Source organism: Sminthopsis crassicaudata, chromosome 1, assembly GCF_048593235.1.
Source record: "Sminthopsis crassicaudata isolate SCR6 chromosome 1, ASM4859323v1, whole genome shotgun sequence".
In the NCBI taxonomy this organism is placed as follows: domain Eukaryota; kingdom Metazoa; phylum Chordata; class Mammalia; order Dasyuromorphia; family Dasyuridae; genus Sminthopsis; species Sminthopsis crassicaudata.
The window spans coordinates 457,802,858-457,823,650 of NC_133617.1; the positions used below are offsets into that span (position 1 = coordinate 457,802,858).

Here is a 20,793-nt window from a genome sequence, read left to right on the forward strand (position 1 = left end):
GAGATACAATAAGAAAAATGAAAAATTGTTCCTTCTCTCAAAGAGCTTACCTTCTGGGGGGTGTGTGTGTGCATGTGTGTGTGTGTGTGTGTGTGTGTGTGTGTGTGTGTGTGTGTGTGTGTTGGGGATGGGCAGAAGGAGACAAAATTTTTTGAGAGATAAAAGCCAAAATATGAGGAAGGAGAGATCATTAATAATTCAGGAGATCAGGAAAAAGACTTTCCATTGAGCTTGGGATCTAAGACAAGTCTTGAAGGGAGCTAAGGATTCCAGGAAGCAGAGGTTAGAAGGAAAAACTTCCTTCAATAGGCAGTTCTCAAGAGAGGAAATTCAAACTATTTGTTGCCATGTGAAAACATAATCCACATAATTAATAGAGAAATGCACATTAAAGCAATCCTAAAGTTCTACCTCATACTCAAGCAAATTAGAAACAAACAATAAAAGAAAAATAACAAATATAAGAGGGACTTTAGAAAGCAAGCACATTGATGTACCTCTTTCTTGATGGAACTATAGAGTCTTTCTGGAAATCAATTTTGAACTATAACTAGAAAGTTATTACCTATGCCTAAAAAGTTATATGGAAATTTTGTGCAAAGTCACAGAAGAGGGAGATGGAATGTTAACAGAATATGAAGTAGTACAGTTTTACATAATGTTTGGTAGGGGGGCTAAAATGACCTAAATCTACAAAGATTATGTCTGTCTGTGGCTGTAGTGACACTATTAATATCTTTAAATTCCACACACTAGTTTGTATTTCATCCTGGAGGGAAAAGAAAGTCACTGAATATTTATGAACAGAGATTAACATACTTAAAAAGATTATTTTTGGTATCTATGTATTGATTAGAAAGGGAAGAGATCTGAAGCAATTTGTCTATTAAAAGACTATTGTCCAAGAGGGAGATAATGAGAAATAGAACTGAGGTGAAGGCCAGGTGATAGGAAAGGGGACAGATGCAAGATATTTTTGGAAGTAGAATTGGGAAACCAAAACAATATAAAATTCACATAGTTTCCCCCTTTTGGAGGTAACATGCTTACCTTTATTATGCACTCAATGTGTGACAACACCTCATTTATCTGGAGGTCAGACTTCTGGCAATCTCATCCATCTAGAACACAGCCAAGAACCGACAAGTTAAGAAAAATTTTCTCGAAAGACAAAATTAATGCTAACACTAAAGAATGTGGATTTTACTCAGAATAAGATTTTACTCTGAGGTTCTAACACAGAAATTATTTACTTTTTACTTTATTCATATTTTTAATAAGCTTGATCATTTTTTCCTCAGACTGTAGGTTATAATTCTCTGGGAAGATTTCATAATGGAGACTGAAAGGACAAGTAAGGACAAAAATTTCACTTGCAATATAAAATAACTTCTTTTGAATTCTTTAAGAACTATGATTAGTGGTGTTTATATACTAGTATGTAGCTAGTATTTATGTAATACTTTAAGCTTTGCAGAGTGCTTTAAATGTCATTTCATTTGGTCTTCAAAACAACTATTACACATGAGGAAACTGAGGTTAATTAATTTGCCCTGATCATATAGCTAATAAGTGTCTGAAGTTAGATTTTAAACTCAGGTATTCTAGCACACTATTGTACTACCTTCCTACTTTTTAACACATACTGTTAGTTGCTTATTTAGCTTTTAAAAACTTGCTGTTACAACAACATTAAATGTTAGGAACTAAAAGGTGACAAGACATTTACTTTCTAGAGGGTTGGAATAAAAGTGTATAAAATGCAGACTGGGAAATTGTTTGAGATGTTCTTTGTAATCATTACTTTCTTTTCTTTTCTTTTCTTTTTTAAGATGTTCACCAACCACTTTTGTAATAATTAATCTATTTTAGAATTTTCTCTGGAATCTAAGACCAGCTCAGTGGTCTGTATGGATACAGAATCTGTTCTCTTACTTTCCAAATCTGTGCTAACTTCCATTTCCCATGATCATTCAAAAAAATTTCTATAGACTAAACAATTTCATATGTCAATTCTTTTCAGTGTTTGACCATGTAGTTCCTCTGTCAAGTGATTTTAATCTGCCCAGAAGAACTATATGATTTTATACTATATCTTTATATATCTTGTATTCAACTGCCTGATATCCCCCATTGTCAAGTGCAAAGATAATTTTTCTTGTAAGAAAGAATAGAAACAAAATAATAATCACTGAATTTTGTTTTCTGTCATCAGTTTACATCCTTTAGCTTATCTCTTTTTCCTCCCTTCCAACATAACTTTAAAAAATGTATTGCATTATCTTTCTTCACCGATTTAAGCTCATTCTGATTTTTACCACACTGACACTATTTTATATGACCATCCTATGATCTTTTATTCATTCTTTCTCCCCTTTAAAAAATTCTAAGTATGTATGTTAGAGATTTCCCTGTGCATAAATATTAATTTTTAATCAGGCAAATGAAATATAAATTTCTATTTTTACTTCCAACCTCCTTCCTGAATTTAGAGTCTACATTTCCAAGTATCTACTGGGCATTCCTCCTTGTTTGTTCTACATTGAGCTCAACTATCACTTTTTGGCCAAATGAAAGAATCCTTTCTGAATTTCTCTATTTCTATTAATGAATAAGGACTCAAAACTTGAGAGGCCTTTCTCACATATCTTATATCCTATGAATGATGAAATTATGATGCTTTTCCCTTCCCAATATCTCTCATATATTTTTTTCTTTCCTATTAAATAATTCAGTCCTTTATTGTCAACATTATTGTTATAAAAGCAGTCAGCACAATGCTTAGGGATAGCAGCTCCTACAGCCAACAATGCAACTCTGGGGTAGTTTGGGGATGAGGGTTGTGGTTAATCAAGCAACAACCAAAAAAGGAGCCAGTATATCTGGATCGCATAGTTCAGTCTTTTCAGTAGTGTAAAAGGATTTTAGGTAGGAATTTAATGGGAAAAAAGGGTTATTACTAGGATTAATAGATTTTAAATAAAATGGTCAAAAGCCTAAAACATGATAGACCTTGATGAATCTGTAAAGCATGGGACAAAAAAGAAAAGGAAATGAGCATTAAGCAGCTAATAGGTGTCAAGTTCTGTGCCAAGTGCTTTACAAATATTATCTTGTTTTAATTCTCAGAACTACCTAAAGGAAGTAGGTGCTATTATTTCTCCCATTTCATAGTTGAAGAAACTGAGGTAGATAGAACAACTGATTAAATATCTAAGGATTAATTTGAAGCAAAATTTTCTTGACCCCAGGTCCAGCACTCTATCCTATCTGCTAGGAAGTATTTTCTCAGATATCAATAAGTATCTCCCCTCTCCTCCTCCCCCTCAAAGAGCAACCAGGGGAGAATGTGTCCATATGACCTTTCCAAGAGTATCTAGATTCTTGTGGTAATATTAAAGACAAAGGGCTAGAGGGATAGTGGAAGGCCTTTCAGAGATAACAGCACTGTACTTCTGATATATAGCTTGTTTTGTAAATCTGCCCCCAAAGCCCAGGGACATATCTGGAATTGTTGGAATAACATTCATTATTCTTCTTCAGAACTATTGCAAAAGGTTTATAACTGATCTTTTCACCAAAGGTTAGTATTCAAGCCTTGTCAAATCTGTGTCACATTCACAGTGAATGAATTCCAGTTTTTTGTTGTTGTTGTTGTTGTTGTTGTTGTTGTTGTTGTTGTTGTGTGACTTTGGATAATTGTTTCTCTGAATATCAATTTATTACTAAAATGAGGAGATTAGACAGGAGGATCCAAAGATCTCATTCAACTTTCATGCCCAATATTCTTTACATGTTCAAACTCACAACACTCACCATTTTATATATTGTAGCAAAATCATAGTATTTGCATAGTTGTAACCCATCTCTTAGAACCTTCCTATACTGAGCTGGGTTTGACTCAAGCCAGTTCTCTAGTTTTGTATATTGGGTGAAAAATGAAATCCTTACAAATCTTGCAGAAATTTTTAAAAAATGAGATTTACTTGGCTATAATTAAGGAAAACTTCATATCTTTCAAGGTCCCATCAATAACCCTAACCCCCTTGATTTTTTGATTGAAGGGTGAGACCATGAATTCCAGATCCTTCATTTAGGAAGATACTTCAGTTCAGAACATCTCATTTCTCATCAGGTTCACTGCTTTAGGATTTCTCTGACTTCACCATATTCCAGGAAGCTCATTATAAACTCTTCATCAAAAACTTTAGCAAGAGCTTATCAACTTTGGTTCTTTAATTCATAACTGTTATCTGTCCCTTTTATTGGAATGTGGGGCCATGAACTTCAATTCTCCATTTAAGGAGGAAGTTCAATACAGAACATCTAGTTTCCTACTTTGCTGAATTATTTTGGAACTTCTAGGATTTTTCTACCTCACACCCTGTCCAGATCTTCCCTTTTCCCTACTTTTCTGTGTTTTTCCCCCCATTAGATTGCAAGCTTCCTGAGGTCATAGACCTTTTTTTTGTTGTTGTTCATATTTTTATCCCCAGACATTAGGATAGTATCTGGCACATAGTAGGTAACTGCCAAATCTTTCTAGATTTTGATCATAATAGGATGATATATAGAAAGGAAAAGCATTTAAGAACACAATGAGTTAATATAATTGAACAAAGTGCCTTTGAGAGATTTGCCAATTTTTTTTTTTTTTTTTTTTTTTTTTTTTTTTTGCGGGGGGTGGGAAGGGGGATGCTGAGGCAATTGGGGTTAAGTGACTTGCCCTAGGTCACACAAATAGGAAGTGTTAGGTGTCTGAGGCTAGATTTGATTGGAACTCAGGCCCTCCTGACTTCAGGGCTAGAACTCTACCCACTACACCACCTAACTGCCCCTCTTGAAGCTTTTTGTGACAACTTTCCCTCCAACTGAGAAATGAAGATAATAGCCTGAGAGTCTCCATAGACAATCAAGTTTTAAAGATAGACTCAATGTGTTTTAAGGAAAAACTAGCCTAATTGACATGGAAGCAGTATATCGATTCTATTACACTTACTCAAGTCCTCCAACCTAAAAGTAATTCTTCCCTCCTCTGAACTTCTATAGAAAAATTGTTTTATTTTGTGCAATTTTACACTACATTTTGATATTTCCCCTCCATTTATCCTTTTACCTTTCAGTCTATTAGGTTTTAAGTTCCTTAGAAGCAAGGACTATGAGTTGATTGGATAGTGCAGTGGACTTGAAGTTAGGAGAATGTGAGATCAAATTTTATCTCATGGACTTATTATCCATGTGGTCCTAGACAAGTCATATAAATTCTTTGGGCTTTCACTTTCCTCATTTGTAAAATGAGATTAATAATAGCATCTACCTCACATACTTGTTCAAAATATATAGTATTTATAGTATATAAAAATATATAGTATTATAAAATGTTTTGCAAAACTTAAAGCACTATAGAAATGTTAGTTATACTATTATAGTTATTATAATGTAATTATTATACTTTTATTATTATGCTAGCAATTACTATTGTTATTATATTTTATTTAATTCTGTATCCCTGTCAGCATCAGCATGGTGCTCTAAACATAATTGATGATCAGCAAAATAGAAAGTGTGGTATAGTGAAGGAGTATTAAATAATGGTTTCTAAGTCAGCCTTCTGACTACCTAATAAATCTTGTGAAAATAAAACAACCTTCTTGAATCTCTATTTCTACAATTGTTAAATGGGGATTATTGACTATTTGCCAGGACTGTAATAAAGATGAAATAAAACAGTATGTTATTTAGCAATTTAAATTATTTATTTGCTTGTTTATTATTATTATTACCATTACACTCTATTTCGTTCTGGCATGTAATTTAATGTATTAATGGTTCATAGCCTCGGATCATAGGGAGATTTCAGAAGTCTATGAATTTGAACAAGAAAAAAAAAAGATATATCTTTTCCCCCCTTCTAATCTCTAACTGAAATCGTTTATTTCTGGGAAGGGTTATATGGACTTTATCAGATTGCCAAAGGGGCTCCTAATTCACAAAAAGCTAAAAATTATATATTAAAAGCCTCAACTGTAAATTTTACTACAAATTCCATGGTTGACAATGTTTGACTTGTCAGAGTTTATTATGCCTCAGTTTGCTAATCTCGAATCTGGGTAGCACATTGGATAGAGAACCAGTCCTCGAGTCAATCAGGTTTATCTTCTTGAGTTCAAATCTGGCCTCAACCACTTACTAGGTATGTGACCATGGGGAAGTCACTTACTCTTGTTTATCTCAGTTTTCTCCTCTATAAAATAAGCTGGAGAAAAAAATGACAAACTACTCCATGAAGAGTCAGACATGACTGAAAAATGAGAGAATAATATGCTAATCTAAAAAATGAAATGTATATAGCTCTAATGTTATAAGCAAAAGTGAGTCACTAACCATATGTTTCAGAAATTGTTTTGAAAAAAGTAGAACACCTAGTTTTTCTATGTCTGATTTATGACATCATATGAGAACATTCCTATTTTTTCCTATGTATACTTGCTGAAGACAGATGATATGCCAAATGTGGATTCATGTCCTGAAAACCTGTATTTGCCATTTCCCCCAAGATATTATTTCTGTTCACATATTTTGTCCGTTTACTTCATTGTTTCTAATTAAAGAGAAATATTTTGTTACATGTACAGTTATAGCTTTACTATTGATACAGGATAAATAATTTAATGATTCATCCATTCATAAACATATAAAGCACTTTTCAGTGCAATACTGTGTAAAGTGCAGAAGAAGTTGCAAAAATAAATAACATTCTACATGCTTAATGATGTGGAAAGAACTCCAGATTTTTAGTTAGAGTATCTAGGTATTTTGCAACTCTCAGATTCTGTTATTTGTCTGTAAAATGGGGATAAGGAATGGATTAGCTTTTCTCTGAGGTTTCTTCCAGCTCTATTATCTAAAATATTATGCTTTTCTGAAGAATTTGATATGCTTTATATCCATTCTCCCCATGAATCTGTTAACAATCATCTTCCCTTCTTTATAATATTTTAAAGAACAACAATAATATCAGCTATACAATAACTAGCAATATTATTACACAACAAATAATATGAAAGATTAAAACAGAAAAAAATGATGTGTAGTAGTATAGAAAGAACTATATTTAAAGTTAGGATGATCTGGTCTCAGTTCCTGACACTGATAGCTGTGTTGAATTGCTTTATTTTTCATTATTCCAGGCAATTCTTTAGGACTAGAAATCACACAGAAAGTGTCAACTGATACTAGTAGAAGAAGTTTCCTCACCTATACTAATGAAAACACAGATATCGAGCTCTAAATCTAATAGTACTATACAACATTAATATATTTGCTTTGCTATCCATCTGGAAAACTCTATTTCTACAGCATAAAAATGATAAGAACAATTTATATGATATAGTTGATCAATGGAATAGGTTAGATTCACAGGACAAAATTGTCAATAACTATAGCAATATTGCAATAACTATAGCAATATTGCAATAACTATAGCAATATTGCAATAACTATAGCAATCTTGCAAAAGAGCAGACCAGCAGAGAAGTCAAGCCACTTCAAACAAACAAACAAACAAACAAACAAAAAAAAAAAAAAAACCCTCCAGAAACTGCCTATAGCTACCCCAAACCAAAAGTGAGACAGCACAAATCCCGGCCTTCTGCTGTCCAGAGCTTTTCCTTGGGGCAAATAAGAACCTGCAAGGCAGTGTGGGGGGGACACAGCCTGGGGCAGCCTCTAATCTCACAATGGGGGGGCTTGGCCCAATGTAGCGAGCTGTCGTCTCCAGAAGCTGCCGGATCGCTCTCTGGGAAGAGATCTGCTGTGTCTACTCAAATCTCTCAGACAGATTCTTCTTCCTGTAGTGAACCGTTGTCTCCAGGCACTTGCTGTTAACTCTTGTTCAGAGAAGTGACTTCCCTTCCTACAGAGAGCCCCGCTGATGTAATGCTGAGACTTCTCCTCTTTAACTCTTGTCCTTCTCCAGTCCAATCTGCTCTCCAGGCCCAATGTTGCCTCTTTTATCCTCCCAGAGAATGGGCGTGGGATAATGCAAGGGCTTCTGGGAAGAACCACTTCAGCCAATGAGCTTGCTCCTTCTATCAAGTCAACCTGAATTCTCACCTTGTCACTGTCCAGACAACCTGAGTTCTCACCTAGTAATCCTAACAGCCCAAGGCAATAGAACTTCCACAGCAGCAAAACTCCTGCAACAGTGACTGTGCTTCCCAGGGCAGAAACTCTTCCAGTCTATGCTCCAGGGCTATTTGCCAGTCAGCTGCTAATATCCAAGGCCTCAAGGGAGCTTTGGCCTGGGGTTGTTCAGCCTTAGGACAGTCACTAGGCTACATATCGGGGGCTCTTCACTGGGCACACCCACAGCCAAGCTGTGGTGGGGGGAATTCCGGTGGGGGGAACTCTCTCCCAGAGCACGCTCGTACATTTTCCACCCTGTTCACAAGACAGCTTCCTTCCATATCTCCGTTGTGTAAAGGAAGCTGGTAACCCCCTACCGAAAAAGCAGACCCCATAGGTTTTTAAAAATGAGTAAGAAATTGAAGAGAACGATTGACAGCTTCTGTATAGAAAAAGAGCGTATCTCTAACCCTGAGGAGGCTAACAGCAGAGAGTCTCCAGATAATACCCTGAAGGGGAATGCTACCTGGCCCCCATCACATAACACTCTCCTAGAAGAGACTATTAAAGACCTGAAAAGAGAGTTAGAAGATAAATGGGTAAGGGAAAGAGAAGCTATGCTAGAGAGTAACAAAGTCCTGAAATTTCAATTGGAAAAGATAAAGAATTCACAGGAAATGCAAGGGGAAAAAAATTGTGAATTGGATTAAAAAATATATTCAGAATTTAAAAAAAACACAGGAAAGTAGGATTTCTGAAGTGAAAAAGATAAAGAATTCTCAAGAAAGTAGGTTTTGTGAATTGAAGAAGGAAAATAACTCACTAAAAAAAAAATTAGTGAAATGGAAAAAAAAAATTCCACAGAGCAAAATAATTCATTTAAAAACTCAATTGGACATATGCAAAAAGAACTAAAAAATGTAAATGAAGAAAATAACACATTAAAAATCAGGACTGAACAAATACAAATGAATGATTGACTGAGAATCCAAGAATCAGTGAAACAAAATAAAGAAAAAAATGAAAAGCCGGAGAATAACATAAAATATTTACTAGGAAAATCTATAGACCTAGAAAATAGATCTAGGAGAAATAATCTGAGGATCACTGGACTTCCTGAAAATTATGAAGTAGAAAGGGAAAGGAGATAGTATCAGAAAATGGGAAAAGGGGAGATATAAAGAGGGAAAATACATCTCAGGAAGAGTCAAAGAAAATTTACCATATCTGAGGGAATTTAGAGAGGAAGAGGAAAATTGTGTGACTCTTACTCTCATCAGAGTAGGTTCAAAGATTTAATAATTGACATATTTGTTTTTCAGAGAATTCTATCTCATCTCATTAAAAGAGGGGAGAGGAAAAGGGAAAAGGAAAAGAGGAATAAGGGAAGGGTGCAAGAAAGGGGAAGAGATTTAAAAGAAGGAGGAGGGATACTAAAAAAGGAGTTCTGCATGACACAAGTGGGGCCCATAAGTTTAATACTGGGGAAGGGGTTCAGGAGGGACGAGGGAAAAAAAGCATAATTGGGAATAATATGATGGCAGGAAATACAGAATTAGTAATTTTAACTGTACATGTGAATGGGATGAACTCTCCCATTAAGTGGAGGTGGATAGCAGACTGGATCAAAAGTCAGAACCCTACAATATGTTGCTTACAGGAAACACATTTAAAGCAGGGAGATACATACAGAGTAAAGGTAAAAGGCTGGAGCAGAATCTATTATGCTTCAAGTGAAATCAAAAAAGTAGGGGTGGCCATCCTTTTCTCAGATCAAGCAAAAGCAGAAATTGATCTAATTAAAAGAGATAAGGAAGGAAATTATATCCTGCTAAAAGGTAGCATAGACAGTGAAGCTATATCAATACGAAACATATATGCACCAAGTGGTATAGCATCTAACTTCGTAAAGGAGAAGTTAAGAGAACTGCAAGAAGAAATAGAGAGCAAAACTATAATAGTGGGAGATCTCAACCTTGCACTCTCAGAAAGAGATAAATCAAACCACAAAACAAACAAGAAAGAAATTTAAAAAGTAAATAGAACATTAGAAAAACTAGGTATGATAGACCTTTGGAGAAAACTGAATGGCAATAGAAAGGAATATACTTTCTTCTCAGCAGTCCATGGATCCTATACAAAAAATTGACCATATATTAGGACATAAATATCTCAAAATTAAATGTAGGAAGACAGAAATAATAAATGCCTTCTTCTCAGACCACAATGCAATAAAAGCTACATTCAGTAAAAAGTTAGGGATAAATAGACCAAAAAGTAATTGGAAACTGAATAATCTCATCTTAAAGAATGATTGGGTGAAAGAGCAAATTATAGAAAGAATTAATAATTTCACCCAAGATAATGACAATGATGAGACATCATACCAAAATCTGTGGGATGCAGCTAAAGCAGTAATTAGGGGAAATTTTATATCTTTAGAGGCTTATTTGAAGAAAATAGAGAAAGAGAAGATTAACGAATTGGGCTTGCAACTTAAAAGGCTAGAAAAAGACCAAATTAAAACCCCCCAACCAAAAATTAAACTTGAAATACAAAAATTAAAAGGAGAAATCAATAATATTGAAAGTAGGGGCGGAGCCAAGATGGCGGAGAAGAAACACACGACTCAGTGAACGTCCTCACTCCCTCACAAGCAATTAGATAAATTAAGTCTCAAAATTAGCTCAGGACTGATAGATACCACAAGGACTGGAAGCACGACTTACCAGCTGAAGAGAATCTGGAGTTTCAACAGGAAAGGTCAGTTCTCAGGGGAGGAATAAGAAAGACCAGCACAGACGGTGGGGTAGGGGCACACTGCGCCCATTGCGCTGGGAAGGGCTCTGGGATCAGAGAAGCCACTGAGGTAAAGGAATCTGGCACAGGCTGTTAGCTCTTCTCTGCTAATTATTTAGCAGTTCAGAGGAGAAAGCCAAAATATTTTAAAACTCAAATTAGATTTTCCCCGATCTTGGGGGTGACTCAGCAGACTCGACACCAGGGGGTGTGGCCTCAGCTACCACCTGAGAATAGTTAAGAGATTGACAAGTGGGTGGATACGGCCCAAGGCAACACACACTGCCTAGCTTAGCTGGAGGGAGTGGAACTCAGCTCCAGGAAGTCCCAGAGAAGCAGAACCTTTGAACTAGGGACCGCGGTTTCTGGCAGACACTTCCAGTTTGAGCGCAGGGGCTTCTCACGTCACTTGCTGCAGACATCCACTCCCCACCCGGACACATAGGCTGGGCTTCGTGCTGTCTTCACTATTCTACGCCCTCGAAGCACAGTAGTGCTAATCACCTCTGAGGCACCTCCAGGGAGGGGGTGTGGAACTCTCTCCCAGAGCTCTATCTTAGCTCCGGCGCAGGGGCCGTTGCATCCATCCGGTCTGGGAGGAAGCTGGTAAAGAAGTAAATAATTTCCTACCCCAGAGACAGACCCCAAAAGATTTTTTTAAGTATGAGCAAAAAAGCTAGAAAAACGATAGATTCCTTCTATACAGAGAAAGAGCGGGTATCCAACCCCGAGGAAGTTGACAGCAGAGAATCAACAGACAACAACCTAAAGGGGAACGATTCCTGCCCCCCATCACATAACTCTCTCCTAGAAGAAGCTCTTAAAAAATTGAGGGAGATCGAAGAAAAATGGGAAAAAGAAAGGGAAGTTATGATAGAGAATAACAACGTCCTGAAATTGGAGTTGGAAAAAATAAAGAATTCACAGGAGATGCAGGGAAACAAAATTAGCGAATTAGAAAAGGTTAAAAAAACACAGGAAAGTAGGATTTCTGAATTGGAAAAGATAAAAAAGTCTCAAGAAAATAGAATTTCTGAATTGGAAAAAGAAAATAATTCTCAAAAGAAAAAAATTAGGGAAATGGAAAAAAACTCAATAGAGCAAAATAATTCATTTAAAAACGAAATTGGGCATTTACAAAAAGAACTAAAAACTGTGAAAGAAGAAAATAACTCCTTAAAAGTCAGGATGGAACAAATAGAAATGAATGATTCACAGAGAACCCAAGAATCAGTCAAACAAAACAAAAAAAATGAGAAGCTGGAGAATAACGTCAAATACTTACTGGGAAAATCTATAGACCTGGAAAATAGATCTAGGAGAGATAATCTGCGGATTATTGGACTTCCCGAAAACTATGACCAAAAAAAGAGCCTAGATTCTATTTTACAGGAAATTATCAAAGAGAACTGTCCAGAGATAATAGAAACAGAAGGGAAAGTAGATGTGGAAAGAATTCATCGAACTCCTTCTGAAATAGACCCTAAAAAAAGAACACCACGGAATATTGTGGCTAAGCTGCAGAATTACCACACAAAGGAGAAAATCCTGCAAGCAGCTAGAAAAAAACAACTTAAATACCAAGGTGCCACAATAAGGGTCACCCAAGATCTGGCTGCCTCCACATTAAAAGATAGAAGGGCCTGGAACCTGATATTCCGAAAGGCAAAAGATCAAGGACTGCAACCAAGAATGAACTACCCAGCTAAGTTTAGCATCTTTTTCCATGGAAGAAGATGGTCATTCAATGAAACAGAGGAATTCTATATGTTTCTAAGAAAAAAACCAGACTTAAACAAAAAATTTGATCTACATCCACAAGACTGAAGAGAAACAGAAAAAGGTACACAGAACCCTTGAGAACTGTAACTCTGTTGTGGGTATATAAAAAATACTCAAGGATAATTTGATTTTACTGATATAAAAGAAAAAAAGGGGGGTGTGGTAAAGGAAAGGAGGTCGGTTCAGAAAAAGGGGAAGGAGTGATAAAAAGAGGGAAACTACATCCCAGGAAGAGACATAGAAAATACACCATATCTGAGGGAACTTAGTGAGGGGGAGAATCATTGTGTGAATCTTACTCTAATCAGAAGAGGCTCAAAGAGTAAATAATTAACATATTTGTTTTTCAGAGAATTTTCTCTCACCTCATTAAAAGGGGGGAGAGGAAAAGGGGAAAGGAAAAGGAGAATAAGTGAAGGGACTTGGAGGGAGGGGGGAGGGATCCTAAAAAAAAAAAAAAAGAGGGAGGGTTGCGCGTCACAAGGGGGGTCTGTAAATTAAATATCGGGGAGGGGGATCAGGGGGGTCAAGGGAAAAAAGTATAATCTGGGGATAATACGATGGCAGGAAACACAGAATTAGTAATTTTAACTGTAAATGTAAATGGGATGAACGATCCCATCAAACGGAGACGGATAGCAGATTGGATCAAAAAGCAGAACCCTACAATATGTTGCCTACAGGAAACACACTTAAAGCAGGGAGATACATACAGAGTAAAGGTAAAAGGTTGGAACAGAGCCTATTATGCTTCAGGTAAAGCCAAAAAAGCAGGGGTAGCTATCCTTATCTCAGATCAAGCAAAAGCAGAAGTAGATCTCGTTAAAAAAGATAAGGAAGGAAACTATATCCTGCTGAAAGGTAGCATAAATAATGAAGCCATATCAATACTAAACATATATGCACCAAGTGGTATAGCATCTAACTTTCTAAAGGAAAAGTTAAGAGAACTGCAAGAAGAAATAGACAGTAAAACTATAATAGTGGGAGATCTCAACCTTGCACTCTCAGATTTAGACAAATCAAACCACAAAACAAACAAGAAAGAAATTTAAAAAAGTAAATAGAACATTAGAAAAACTAGGTATGATAGACCTTTCGAGAAAACTGAATGGCAATAGGAAGGAATATACTTTCTTCTCAGCAGTTCATGGATCCTATACAAAAATTGACCATATACTAGGACATAAAGATCTCAAAATTAAATGTAGGAAGGCAGAAATAATAAATGCCTTCTTCTCAGATCACAATGCAATAAAAGCTACATTCAGTAAAAAGTTAGGGGTAAATAGACCAAAAAGTAATTGGAAACTGAATAATCTCATCTTAAAGAATGACTGGGTGAAAGAGCAAATTATAGAAACAATTAACAATTTCACCCAAGATAATGATAATGATGAGACATCATATCAAAATCTTTGGGATGCAGCTAAAGCAGTAATAAGGGGAAATTTTATATCTTTAGAGGCTTATTTGAAGAAAATTGAGAAAGAGAAGATTAACGAATTGGGCTTACAACTTAAAAGGCTAGAAAAAGACCAAATTATAAACCCCCAACCAAAAATTAAACTCGAAATACAAAAATTAAAAGGAGAAATCAATAAAATTGAAAGTAAAAAAACTATTGAATTAATAAATAAAAACCAAGAGTTGGTTCTATGAAAAAGCCAATAAAATAGATAAACCTTTGGTAAATTTGATCAAAAAAAAGAAAGAGGAAAATCAAATCGATAGTCTTACAAATGAAAAGGGGGATCTTTCCACCAATGAAGAGGAAATTAGAGAAATAATAAGGAGTTACTTTGCCCAACTTTATGCCAATAAATTTGATAACTTAAGTGAAATGGATGACTTTCTCCAAAAATATAGGCTCCCTAGATTAACAGAGGAGGAAATAAATTGCTTAAATAGTCCCATTTCAGAAAAAGAAATAGAACAAGCTATTAATCAACTCCCCAGGAAAAAATCCCCAGGGCCAGATGGATTCACATGTGAATTCTACCAAACATTTAAAGAACAATTAGCGCCAATGTTATATAAATTATTTGAAAAAATAGGGGATGAAGGAGTCCTACCAAACTCCTTTTATGACACAGACATGGTACTGATACCTAAACCTGGTAGATCGAAAACTGAGAAAGAAAATTATACACCAATCTCCTTAATGAATATTGATGCTAAAATCTTAAATAAGATATTAGCAAAAAGACTTCAGAAAATCATCTCCAAGATAATACACTATGATCAAGTAGGATTTATTCCAGGAATGCAGGGCTGGTTTAATATTAGGAAAACTATTAATATAATTGACCATATTAATAATCAAATTAATAAGAACCATATGATCATCTCAATAGATGCAGAAAAAGCATTTGACAAAATCCAACATCCATTCCTACTAAAAACTCTTGAGAGTATAGGAATAAATGGATTATTCCTTAGAATAATCAGGAGTATATATTTAAGACCGTCAGTAAGCATAATATGCAATAGAAATAAACTGCAACCTTTCCCAGTAAGATCAGGAGTGAAACAAGGTTGCCCACTATCACCATTACTATTCAATATAGTACTAGAAACGCTAGCCTCGGCAATAAGAGCCGAGAAAGAGATTCAAGGAATTAGAGTAGGAAATGAGGAAATTAAACTATCACTTTTTGCAGATGACATGATAGTATACTTAGAGAACCCCAAAGACTCTGCTAAAAAGCTACTAGATATAATTCAAAATTTCAGCAAAGTGGCAGGATACAAAATAAATCCACATAAATCCTCGGCATTTTTATATATCACTAACAAAATGCAACAGCAAGAGATACAAAGAGAAATTCCATTCCAAACAAATGTTGAGAGTATAAAATATTTGGGAATCCATCTACCAAAGAAAAGTCAGGAATTATATGAGAAAAATTACAAAACACTTGCCACAGAAATAAAGTCAGATTTAAATAATTGGAAAGACATTCAGTGCTCTTGGATAGGCCGAGCGAATATAATAAAGATGACAATACTCCCCAAACTAATCTATTTATTTAGTGCTATACCAATCAGACTCCCAAGAAACTATTTTAATGACCTAGAAAAAATAACAACAAAATTCATATGGAAGAATAAAAGGTCAAGAATTGCAAGGGAACTAATGAAAAAAAACTCAGAGGAAGGTGGTCTAAGTGTACCTGATCTAAAGCTATATTATATAGCAGCAGTCACCAAAACCATTTGGTATTGGCTACGAAATAGACCAGTAGATCAGTGGAACAGATTAGATACAAAGGACAAAAAAGGGTACATCTATAGCAATCTAATCTTTGACAAACCCAAAGATTCCAACATTAGGGATAAAAATTCATTATTCGGAAAAAACTGTTGGGAAAACTGGAAATTAGTATGGCAGAAATTAGATATGGATCCACACTTAACACCATATACCAAGATAAGATCAAAATGGGTCCATGATTTAGGCATAAAGAGGGAGATAATAAATAGATTAGAGGAACAGAGGATAATCTACCTCTCAGACCTGTGGAGGAGGAAGGAATTTATGACCAGAGGAGAACTAGAGATCATTATTGATCACAAAATAGAAGATTTTGATTACATCAAACTAAAAAGTTTCTGTACAAATAATACTAATGCAAACAAGATTAGAAGGGAAGTAACAAATTGGGAAAATATTTTTAAAAACAAAGGTTCTGACAAAGGTCTCATTTCCAAAATATATAGAGAACTGACCATAATTTATAAGAAACCGAACCATTCTCCTATTGATAAATGGTCAAAGGATATGAACAGACAATTCTCAGAGGAAGAAATTGAAACTATATCCACTCACATGAAAGAGTGTTCCAAATCACTACTGATCAGAGAAATGCAAATTAAGACCACTCTGAGATACCACTACACACCTGTCAGATTGGCTAAGATGACAGGAACAAATAATGACAAATGTTGGAGGGGATGTGGGGAAATTGGGACAATAATACATTGCTGGTGGAGTTGTGAAAGAATCCAGCCATTCTGGAGAGCAATCTGGAATTATGCCCAAAAAGTTATCAAACTGTGCATACCCTTTGACCCAGCAGCGCTATTACTGGGATTATATCCCAAAGAAATACTAAAGAGCGGAAAGAGACATATATGTGCCAAAATGTTTGTGGCAGCTCTTTTTGTTGTAGCTAGAAACTGGAAGATGAATGGATGTCCATCAGTTGGAGAATGGTTGGGTAAATTGTGGTATATGAAGGTTATGGAATATTATTGCTCGGTAAGAAATGACCAGCAGGAGGAATATAGAGAGGCCTGGAGAGACTTAAATCAACTGATGCTGAGTGAAATGAGCAGAACCAGAAGATCACTGTACACTTCAACAACAATACTGTATGAGGATGTATTCTGATGGAAGTGGAAATCTTCAACATAAAGAAGATCCAACTCACTTCCAGTTGATCAATGATGGACAGAGGTAGCTACACCCAGAGAAGAAACACTGGGAGGGGAATGAAAATTGTTAGCACTAATATCTGTCTGCCCAGGATGCATGTACCTTCGGATTCTAATGTTTATTGTGCAACAAGAAAATGATATTCGCACACATGTATTGTACCTAGATTATATTGTAACACATGTAAAATGTATGGTATTGCCTGTCGTCGGGGGGAGGGAATAGAGGCAGGGGGGGTAATTTGGAAAAAATGAATACAAGGGATAATATTATAAAATATATATATATATATATATATATATATATATATATATATATATATATATATATATAAAAAACAATATAAAAAAATATTGAAAGTAAAAAAAACTATTGAATTAATAAATAAAACCAAGAGTTGGTTTTATGAAAAAGCCAATAAAATAGATAAACCTTTGGTAAATCTGATCAGAAAAAAGAAAGAGGAAAATCAAATTGTTAGTCTTAAAAATGAAAAGGGGGATCTTTCAACCAATGAAGAGGAAATTAGAGAAATAATAAGGAGTTACTTTGCCCAACTTTAGGCCAATAAATTTGATAATTAAGTGAAATGGATGACTTCCTCCAAAAATATAGGCTTCCTAGATTAACAGAGGAGCAAATAAATTGCTTAGATAGTCCCATTTCAGAAAAAGAAATAGAACAAGCTATTAATCAACTCCCCAGGAAAAAAGTCCCCTGGACCAGATGGATTTACATGTGAATTCTACCAAACATTTAAAGAACAATTAGCCCCAATGCTATATAAACTATTTGAAAAAATAGGTGATGAAGGAGTCCTACCAAACTCCTTTTATGACACAGACATAGTACTGATACCTAAACCAGGTCGATCTAAAACTGAGAAATAAAATTATAGACCAATTTCCTTAATGAATATTGATGCTAAAATCTTAAATAAGATATTAGCGATTGATTCCTGGACTTCTGGCCAAGATGGAAGCGTGGAGGCTGACAGCTGCTTGAGCTCCTCGTTTTCTCTCAGAACTTACTTCATGACAAGCCTCTGACTTAATGCTTGACCCAGAAAGATATCCACAAAATAATCACCAAGAGAAGACATCCTTGAAAGTCGCCAGAAAAGGTCTGTGTTTGCTCGGGGGAGGGTCAATCAGACTGGGCGCAGACTGAGGGCAGACAGCCAGAGCAAGACAGGCAGCTCACACAGCTCAGACCTGAGGGGGAGGGGATGTGATCTCTGCCGTTTCTGTGAAAGGGCTTTTGCCCCAGTGTGGATGCTCTGTCTTGGCAGCAAGCCAGGAGCAGCTGAGAGGGTGTAAACACCAGAGGTGAAGATTAAAACCCCAGTAAGCCAGCGACTCTCAGAGCCCGGCCACCCCCAACCCCCACCTGGACTGACTCGGTGTGTTCTCGGAGCCTCAGAGCGCATACTCAGTACAGTCATTGCTGTTCTGTTAGTGGCTCTCTGCTGCCCTACCCCCAGTCTGTAGAAGAAGCCCATTAATACCATCCATCCCCATCCCCGCAAAACAGACCAATTGTTTCTCTTGTCAGTTTGTTTTCTTTGATTCCTACTCTGACAAAATGAACAAAAAGTTCAAAAGGGCTCTAACCATTGACAGCTTCTGTGTGGAGAGAGAGCAGACTTCAAACAATGAGGAGACTAGGAACAGACTGTCCCCAGAGGAATCCCCTGGGAGGGATATAAGCTGCTCCTCAATACAAAAGTACCTCATAGAGGAAATCAAAAAGGCTGGAAGAGAAATGGGAAAAGGAAAGGGAAGCTTGGCAAGAGAGCCTGGAGAAATCATCCCATGCATTCAAAGACAGAGTGGATAAAGAAATCAAATCATTGAGAAACAAGATTAGTGAGCTGGAAAAGGTAAACAACTCCAAGGAAAACAGGATTAGTGAGCTGGAAAAGGTAAACAACTCCAAGGAAAACAGGATTAGTGAGCTGGAAAAAGAAATCAGCTCTCTAAAAAATAAAATGGATAAAATGGAAAAAAATTCCAAAGAAGATAAAAACTCAATTGGACAATTACAAAGAGATATAAAAAAAGTGAGTGAAGAAAATACAGCATTGAAAATTAGACTGGAACAAGTAGAAATGAATGACTCAAGGAGAAACCAAGAGGGAGTCAAGCAAAACCAGAGAAATGAAACAATTGAAAAGAATGTCAAGTACCTTACTAGAAAGACAACAGACCTGGAAAACAGATCAAGGAGAGACAATTTGAGAATAATCGGACTCCCTGAAAAATGGGAGGAAAAAAAGAGCTTGGACACCATTTTTGAGGAAATTATCAAAGAGAACTGCCCAGACATTCTGGAAAGAGAGGGTAAAATAGACATTGAAAAAATTCATCGATCACCTACTGAAAGGGACCCTAAAATCAAAACGCCAAGAAATATAGTGGCCAAGTTCAAGAACCATCAGACAAAGGAAAAGATATTGGAAGCTGCTAGAAAAAAGCAATTCAGATATGGAGGATCCACAATAAGGATAACCCAGGATCTAGCAGCATCCACATTAAAAGAATGCAGGGCATGGAACATGATATTCCGAAAGGCTAAGGAAGTTGGTATGCAGCCAAGAATAACTTACCCAGCAAGAATGAGCATCGTTTTCCAGGGAAGAAGATGGACATTTAACGAAATAAAGGAATTCCATCTATTTTTGATGAAAAACCAGACCTACATAAAAGGTTTGATCTTCTAATACAGAACTCAAGAGATTTCTAAAAAGGTAAAAAGAAATCTTGAGAACTATACTTCTGTCAAAAAAATATGTAAAGAACATATGTACAATTTGTCTTAGAAACTAGAGGTAGAAAGGAGATTATATCATAAAAAAGTGTAAAGTGGTGGTACTACATCTCATGAAGAGGCAAAGGTAACCTATTATATCTGAGAGAAAGAAAGGAGGGAGATGAACATAGTGTGTATCAATAGACATATTCGATTTATGGTGAAACTTCTTCCACTTCATTGAAAAGTGAAAGGGAAGGAGTAAGCTAAGGGGAAGGGAATACAGTAATTTCGAGGAAAAGGGGTAAAATAAGGGGAGGACCTTTAAGGTGGGGGACGGATCCTAAAAAGGGAGGGCTGTGAAAAGCAAGTGGTGTTCCCCAGTTTAATACTGGATAGGAGGGTAAAAGGGAAGGAAAGGGGAAAAGCATAAGCAGGGGTTAATAGGATGGCAAGCAATATAGAATTAGTCCTTCTAACCATAAATGTGAATGGGGCAAACTGCCTCATAAAGAGGAAGCAGTTAGCAGACTGGATTAAAAGTCAGAATCCTACTATATGTTGTTTACAGGAAACACACCTGAAACATTCAAACTAAAAGTAAAAGGGTGGAGCAGAATCTATTATGCTTCAGGCAAAACCAAAAAAGCAGGAGTAGCCATCCTCATCTCAGATCAAGCAAAAACAAAAATTGATCTAATTAAAAGAGATAAGGAAGGGCATTATATCCTGCTAAAGGGCAGCATCAATAATGAAGCAGTATCAATATTAAACATATATGCACCGAGTGGTGCAGCATCTAAATTCTTAAAAGAGAAATTAAGAGAGCTGCAAGAGGAAATAGATAGCAAAACTATAATAGCGGGAGATCTCAACCTTGCAACTCTCAGAAT

At 36.0% G+C, this 20,793-nt stretch overlaps 1 protein-coding gene across 18 annotated transcripts in view; it reads right to left on the reverse strand.

Moving 5' to 3' along the window:
* LINGO2 (leucine rich repeat and Ig domain containing 2) overlaps nucleotides 1–20,793 on the reverse strand; it is a 1,288,153-nt gene that overhangs the window by 219,839 nt on the left and 1,047,521 nt on the right. For all 18 annotated transcript variants that reach the window (XM_074280815.1, XM_074280813.1, XM_074280814.1 and 15 more), the window contains one exon: nucleotides 1,051–1,121. The gene's annotated coding sequence lies outside the window, so the exon portion shown is untranslated. The remainder of the gene's footprint in view (nucleotides 1–1,050; nucleotides 1,122–20,793) is intronic.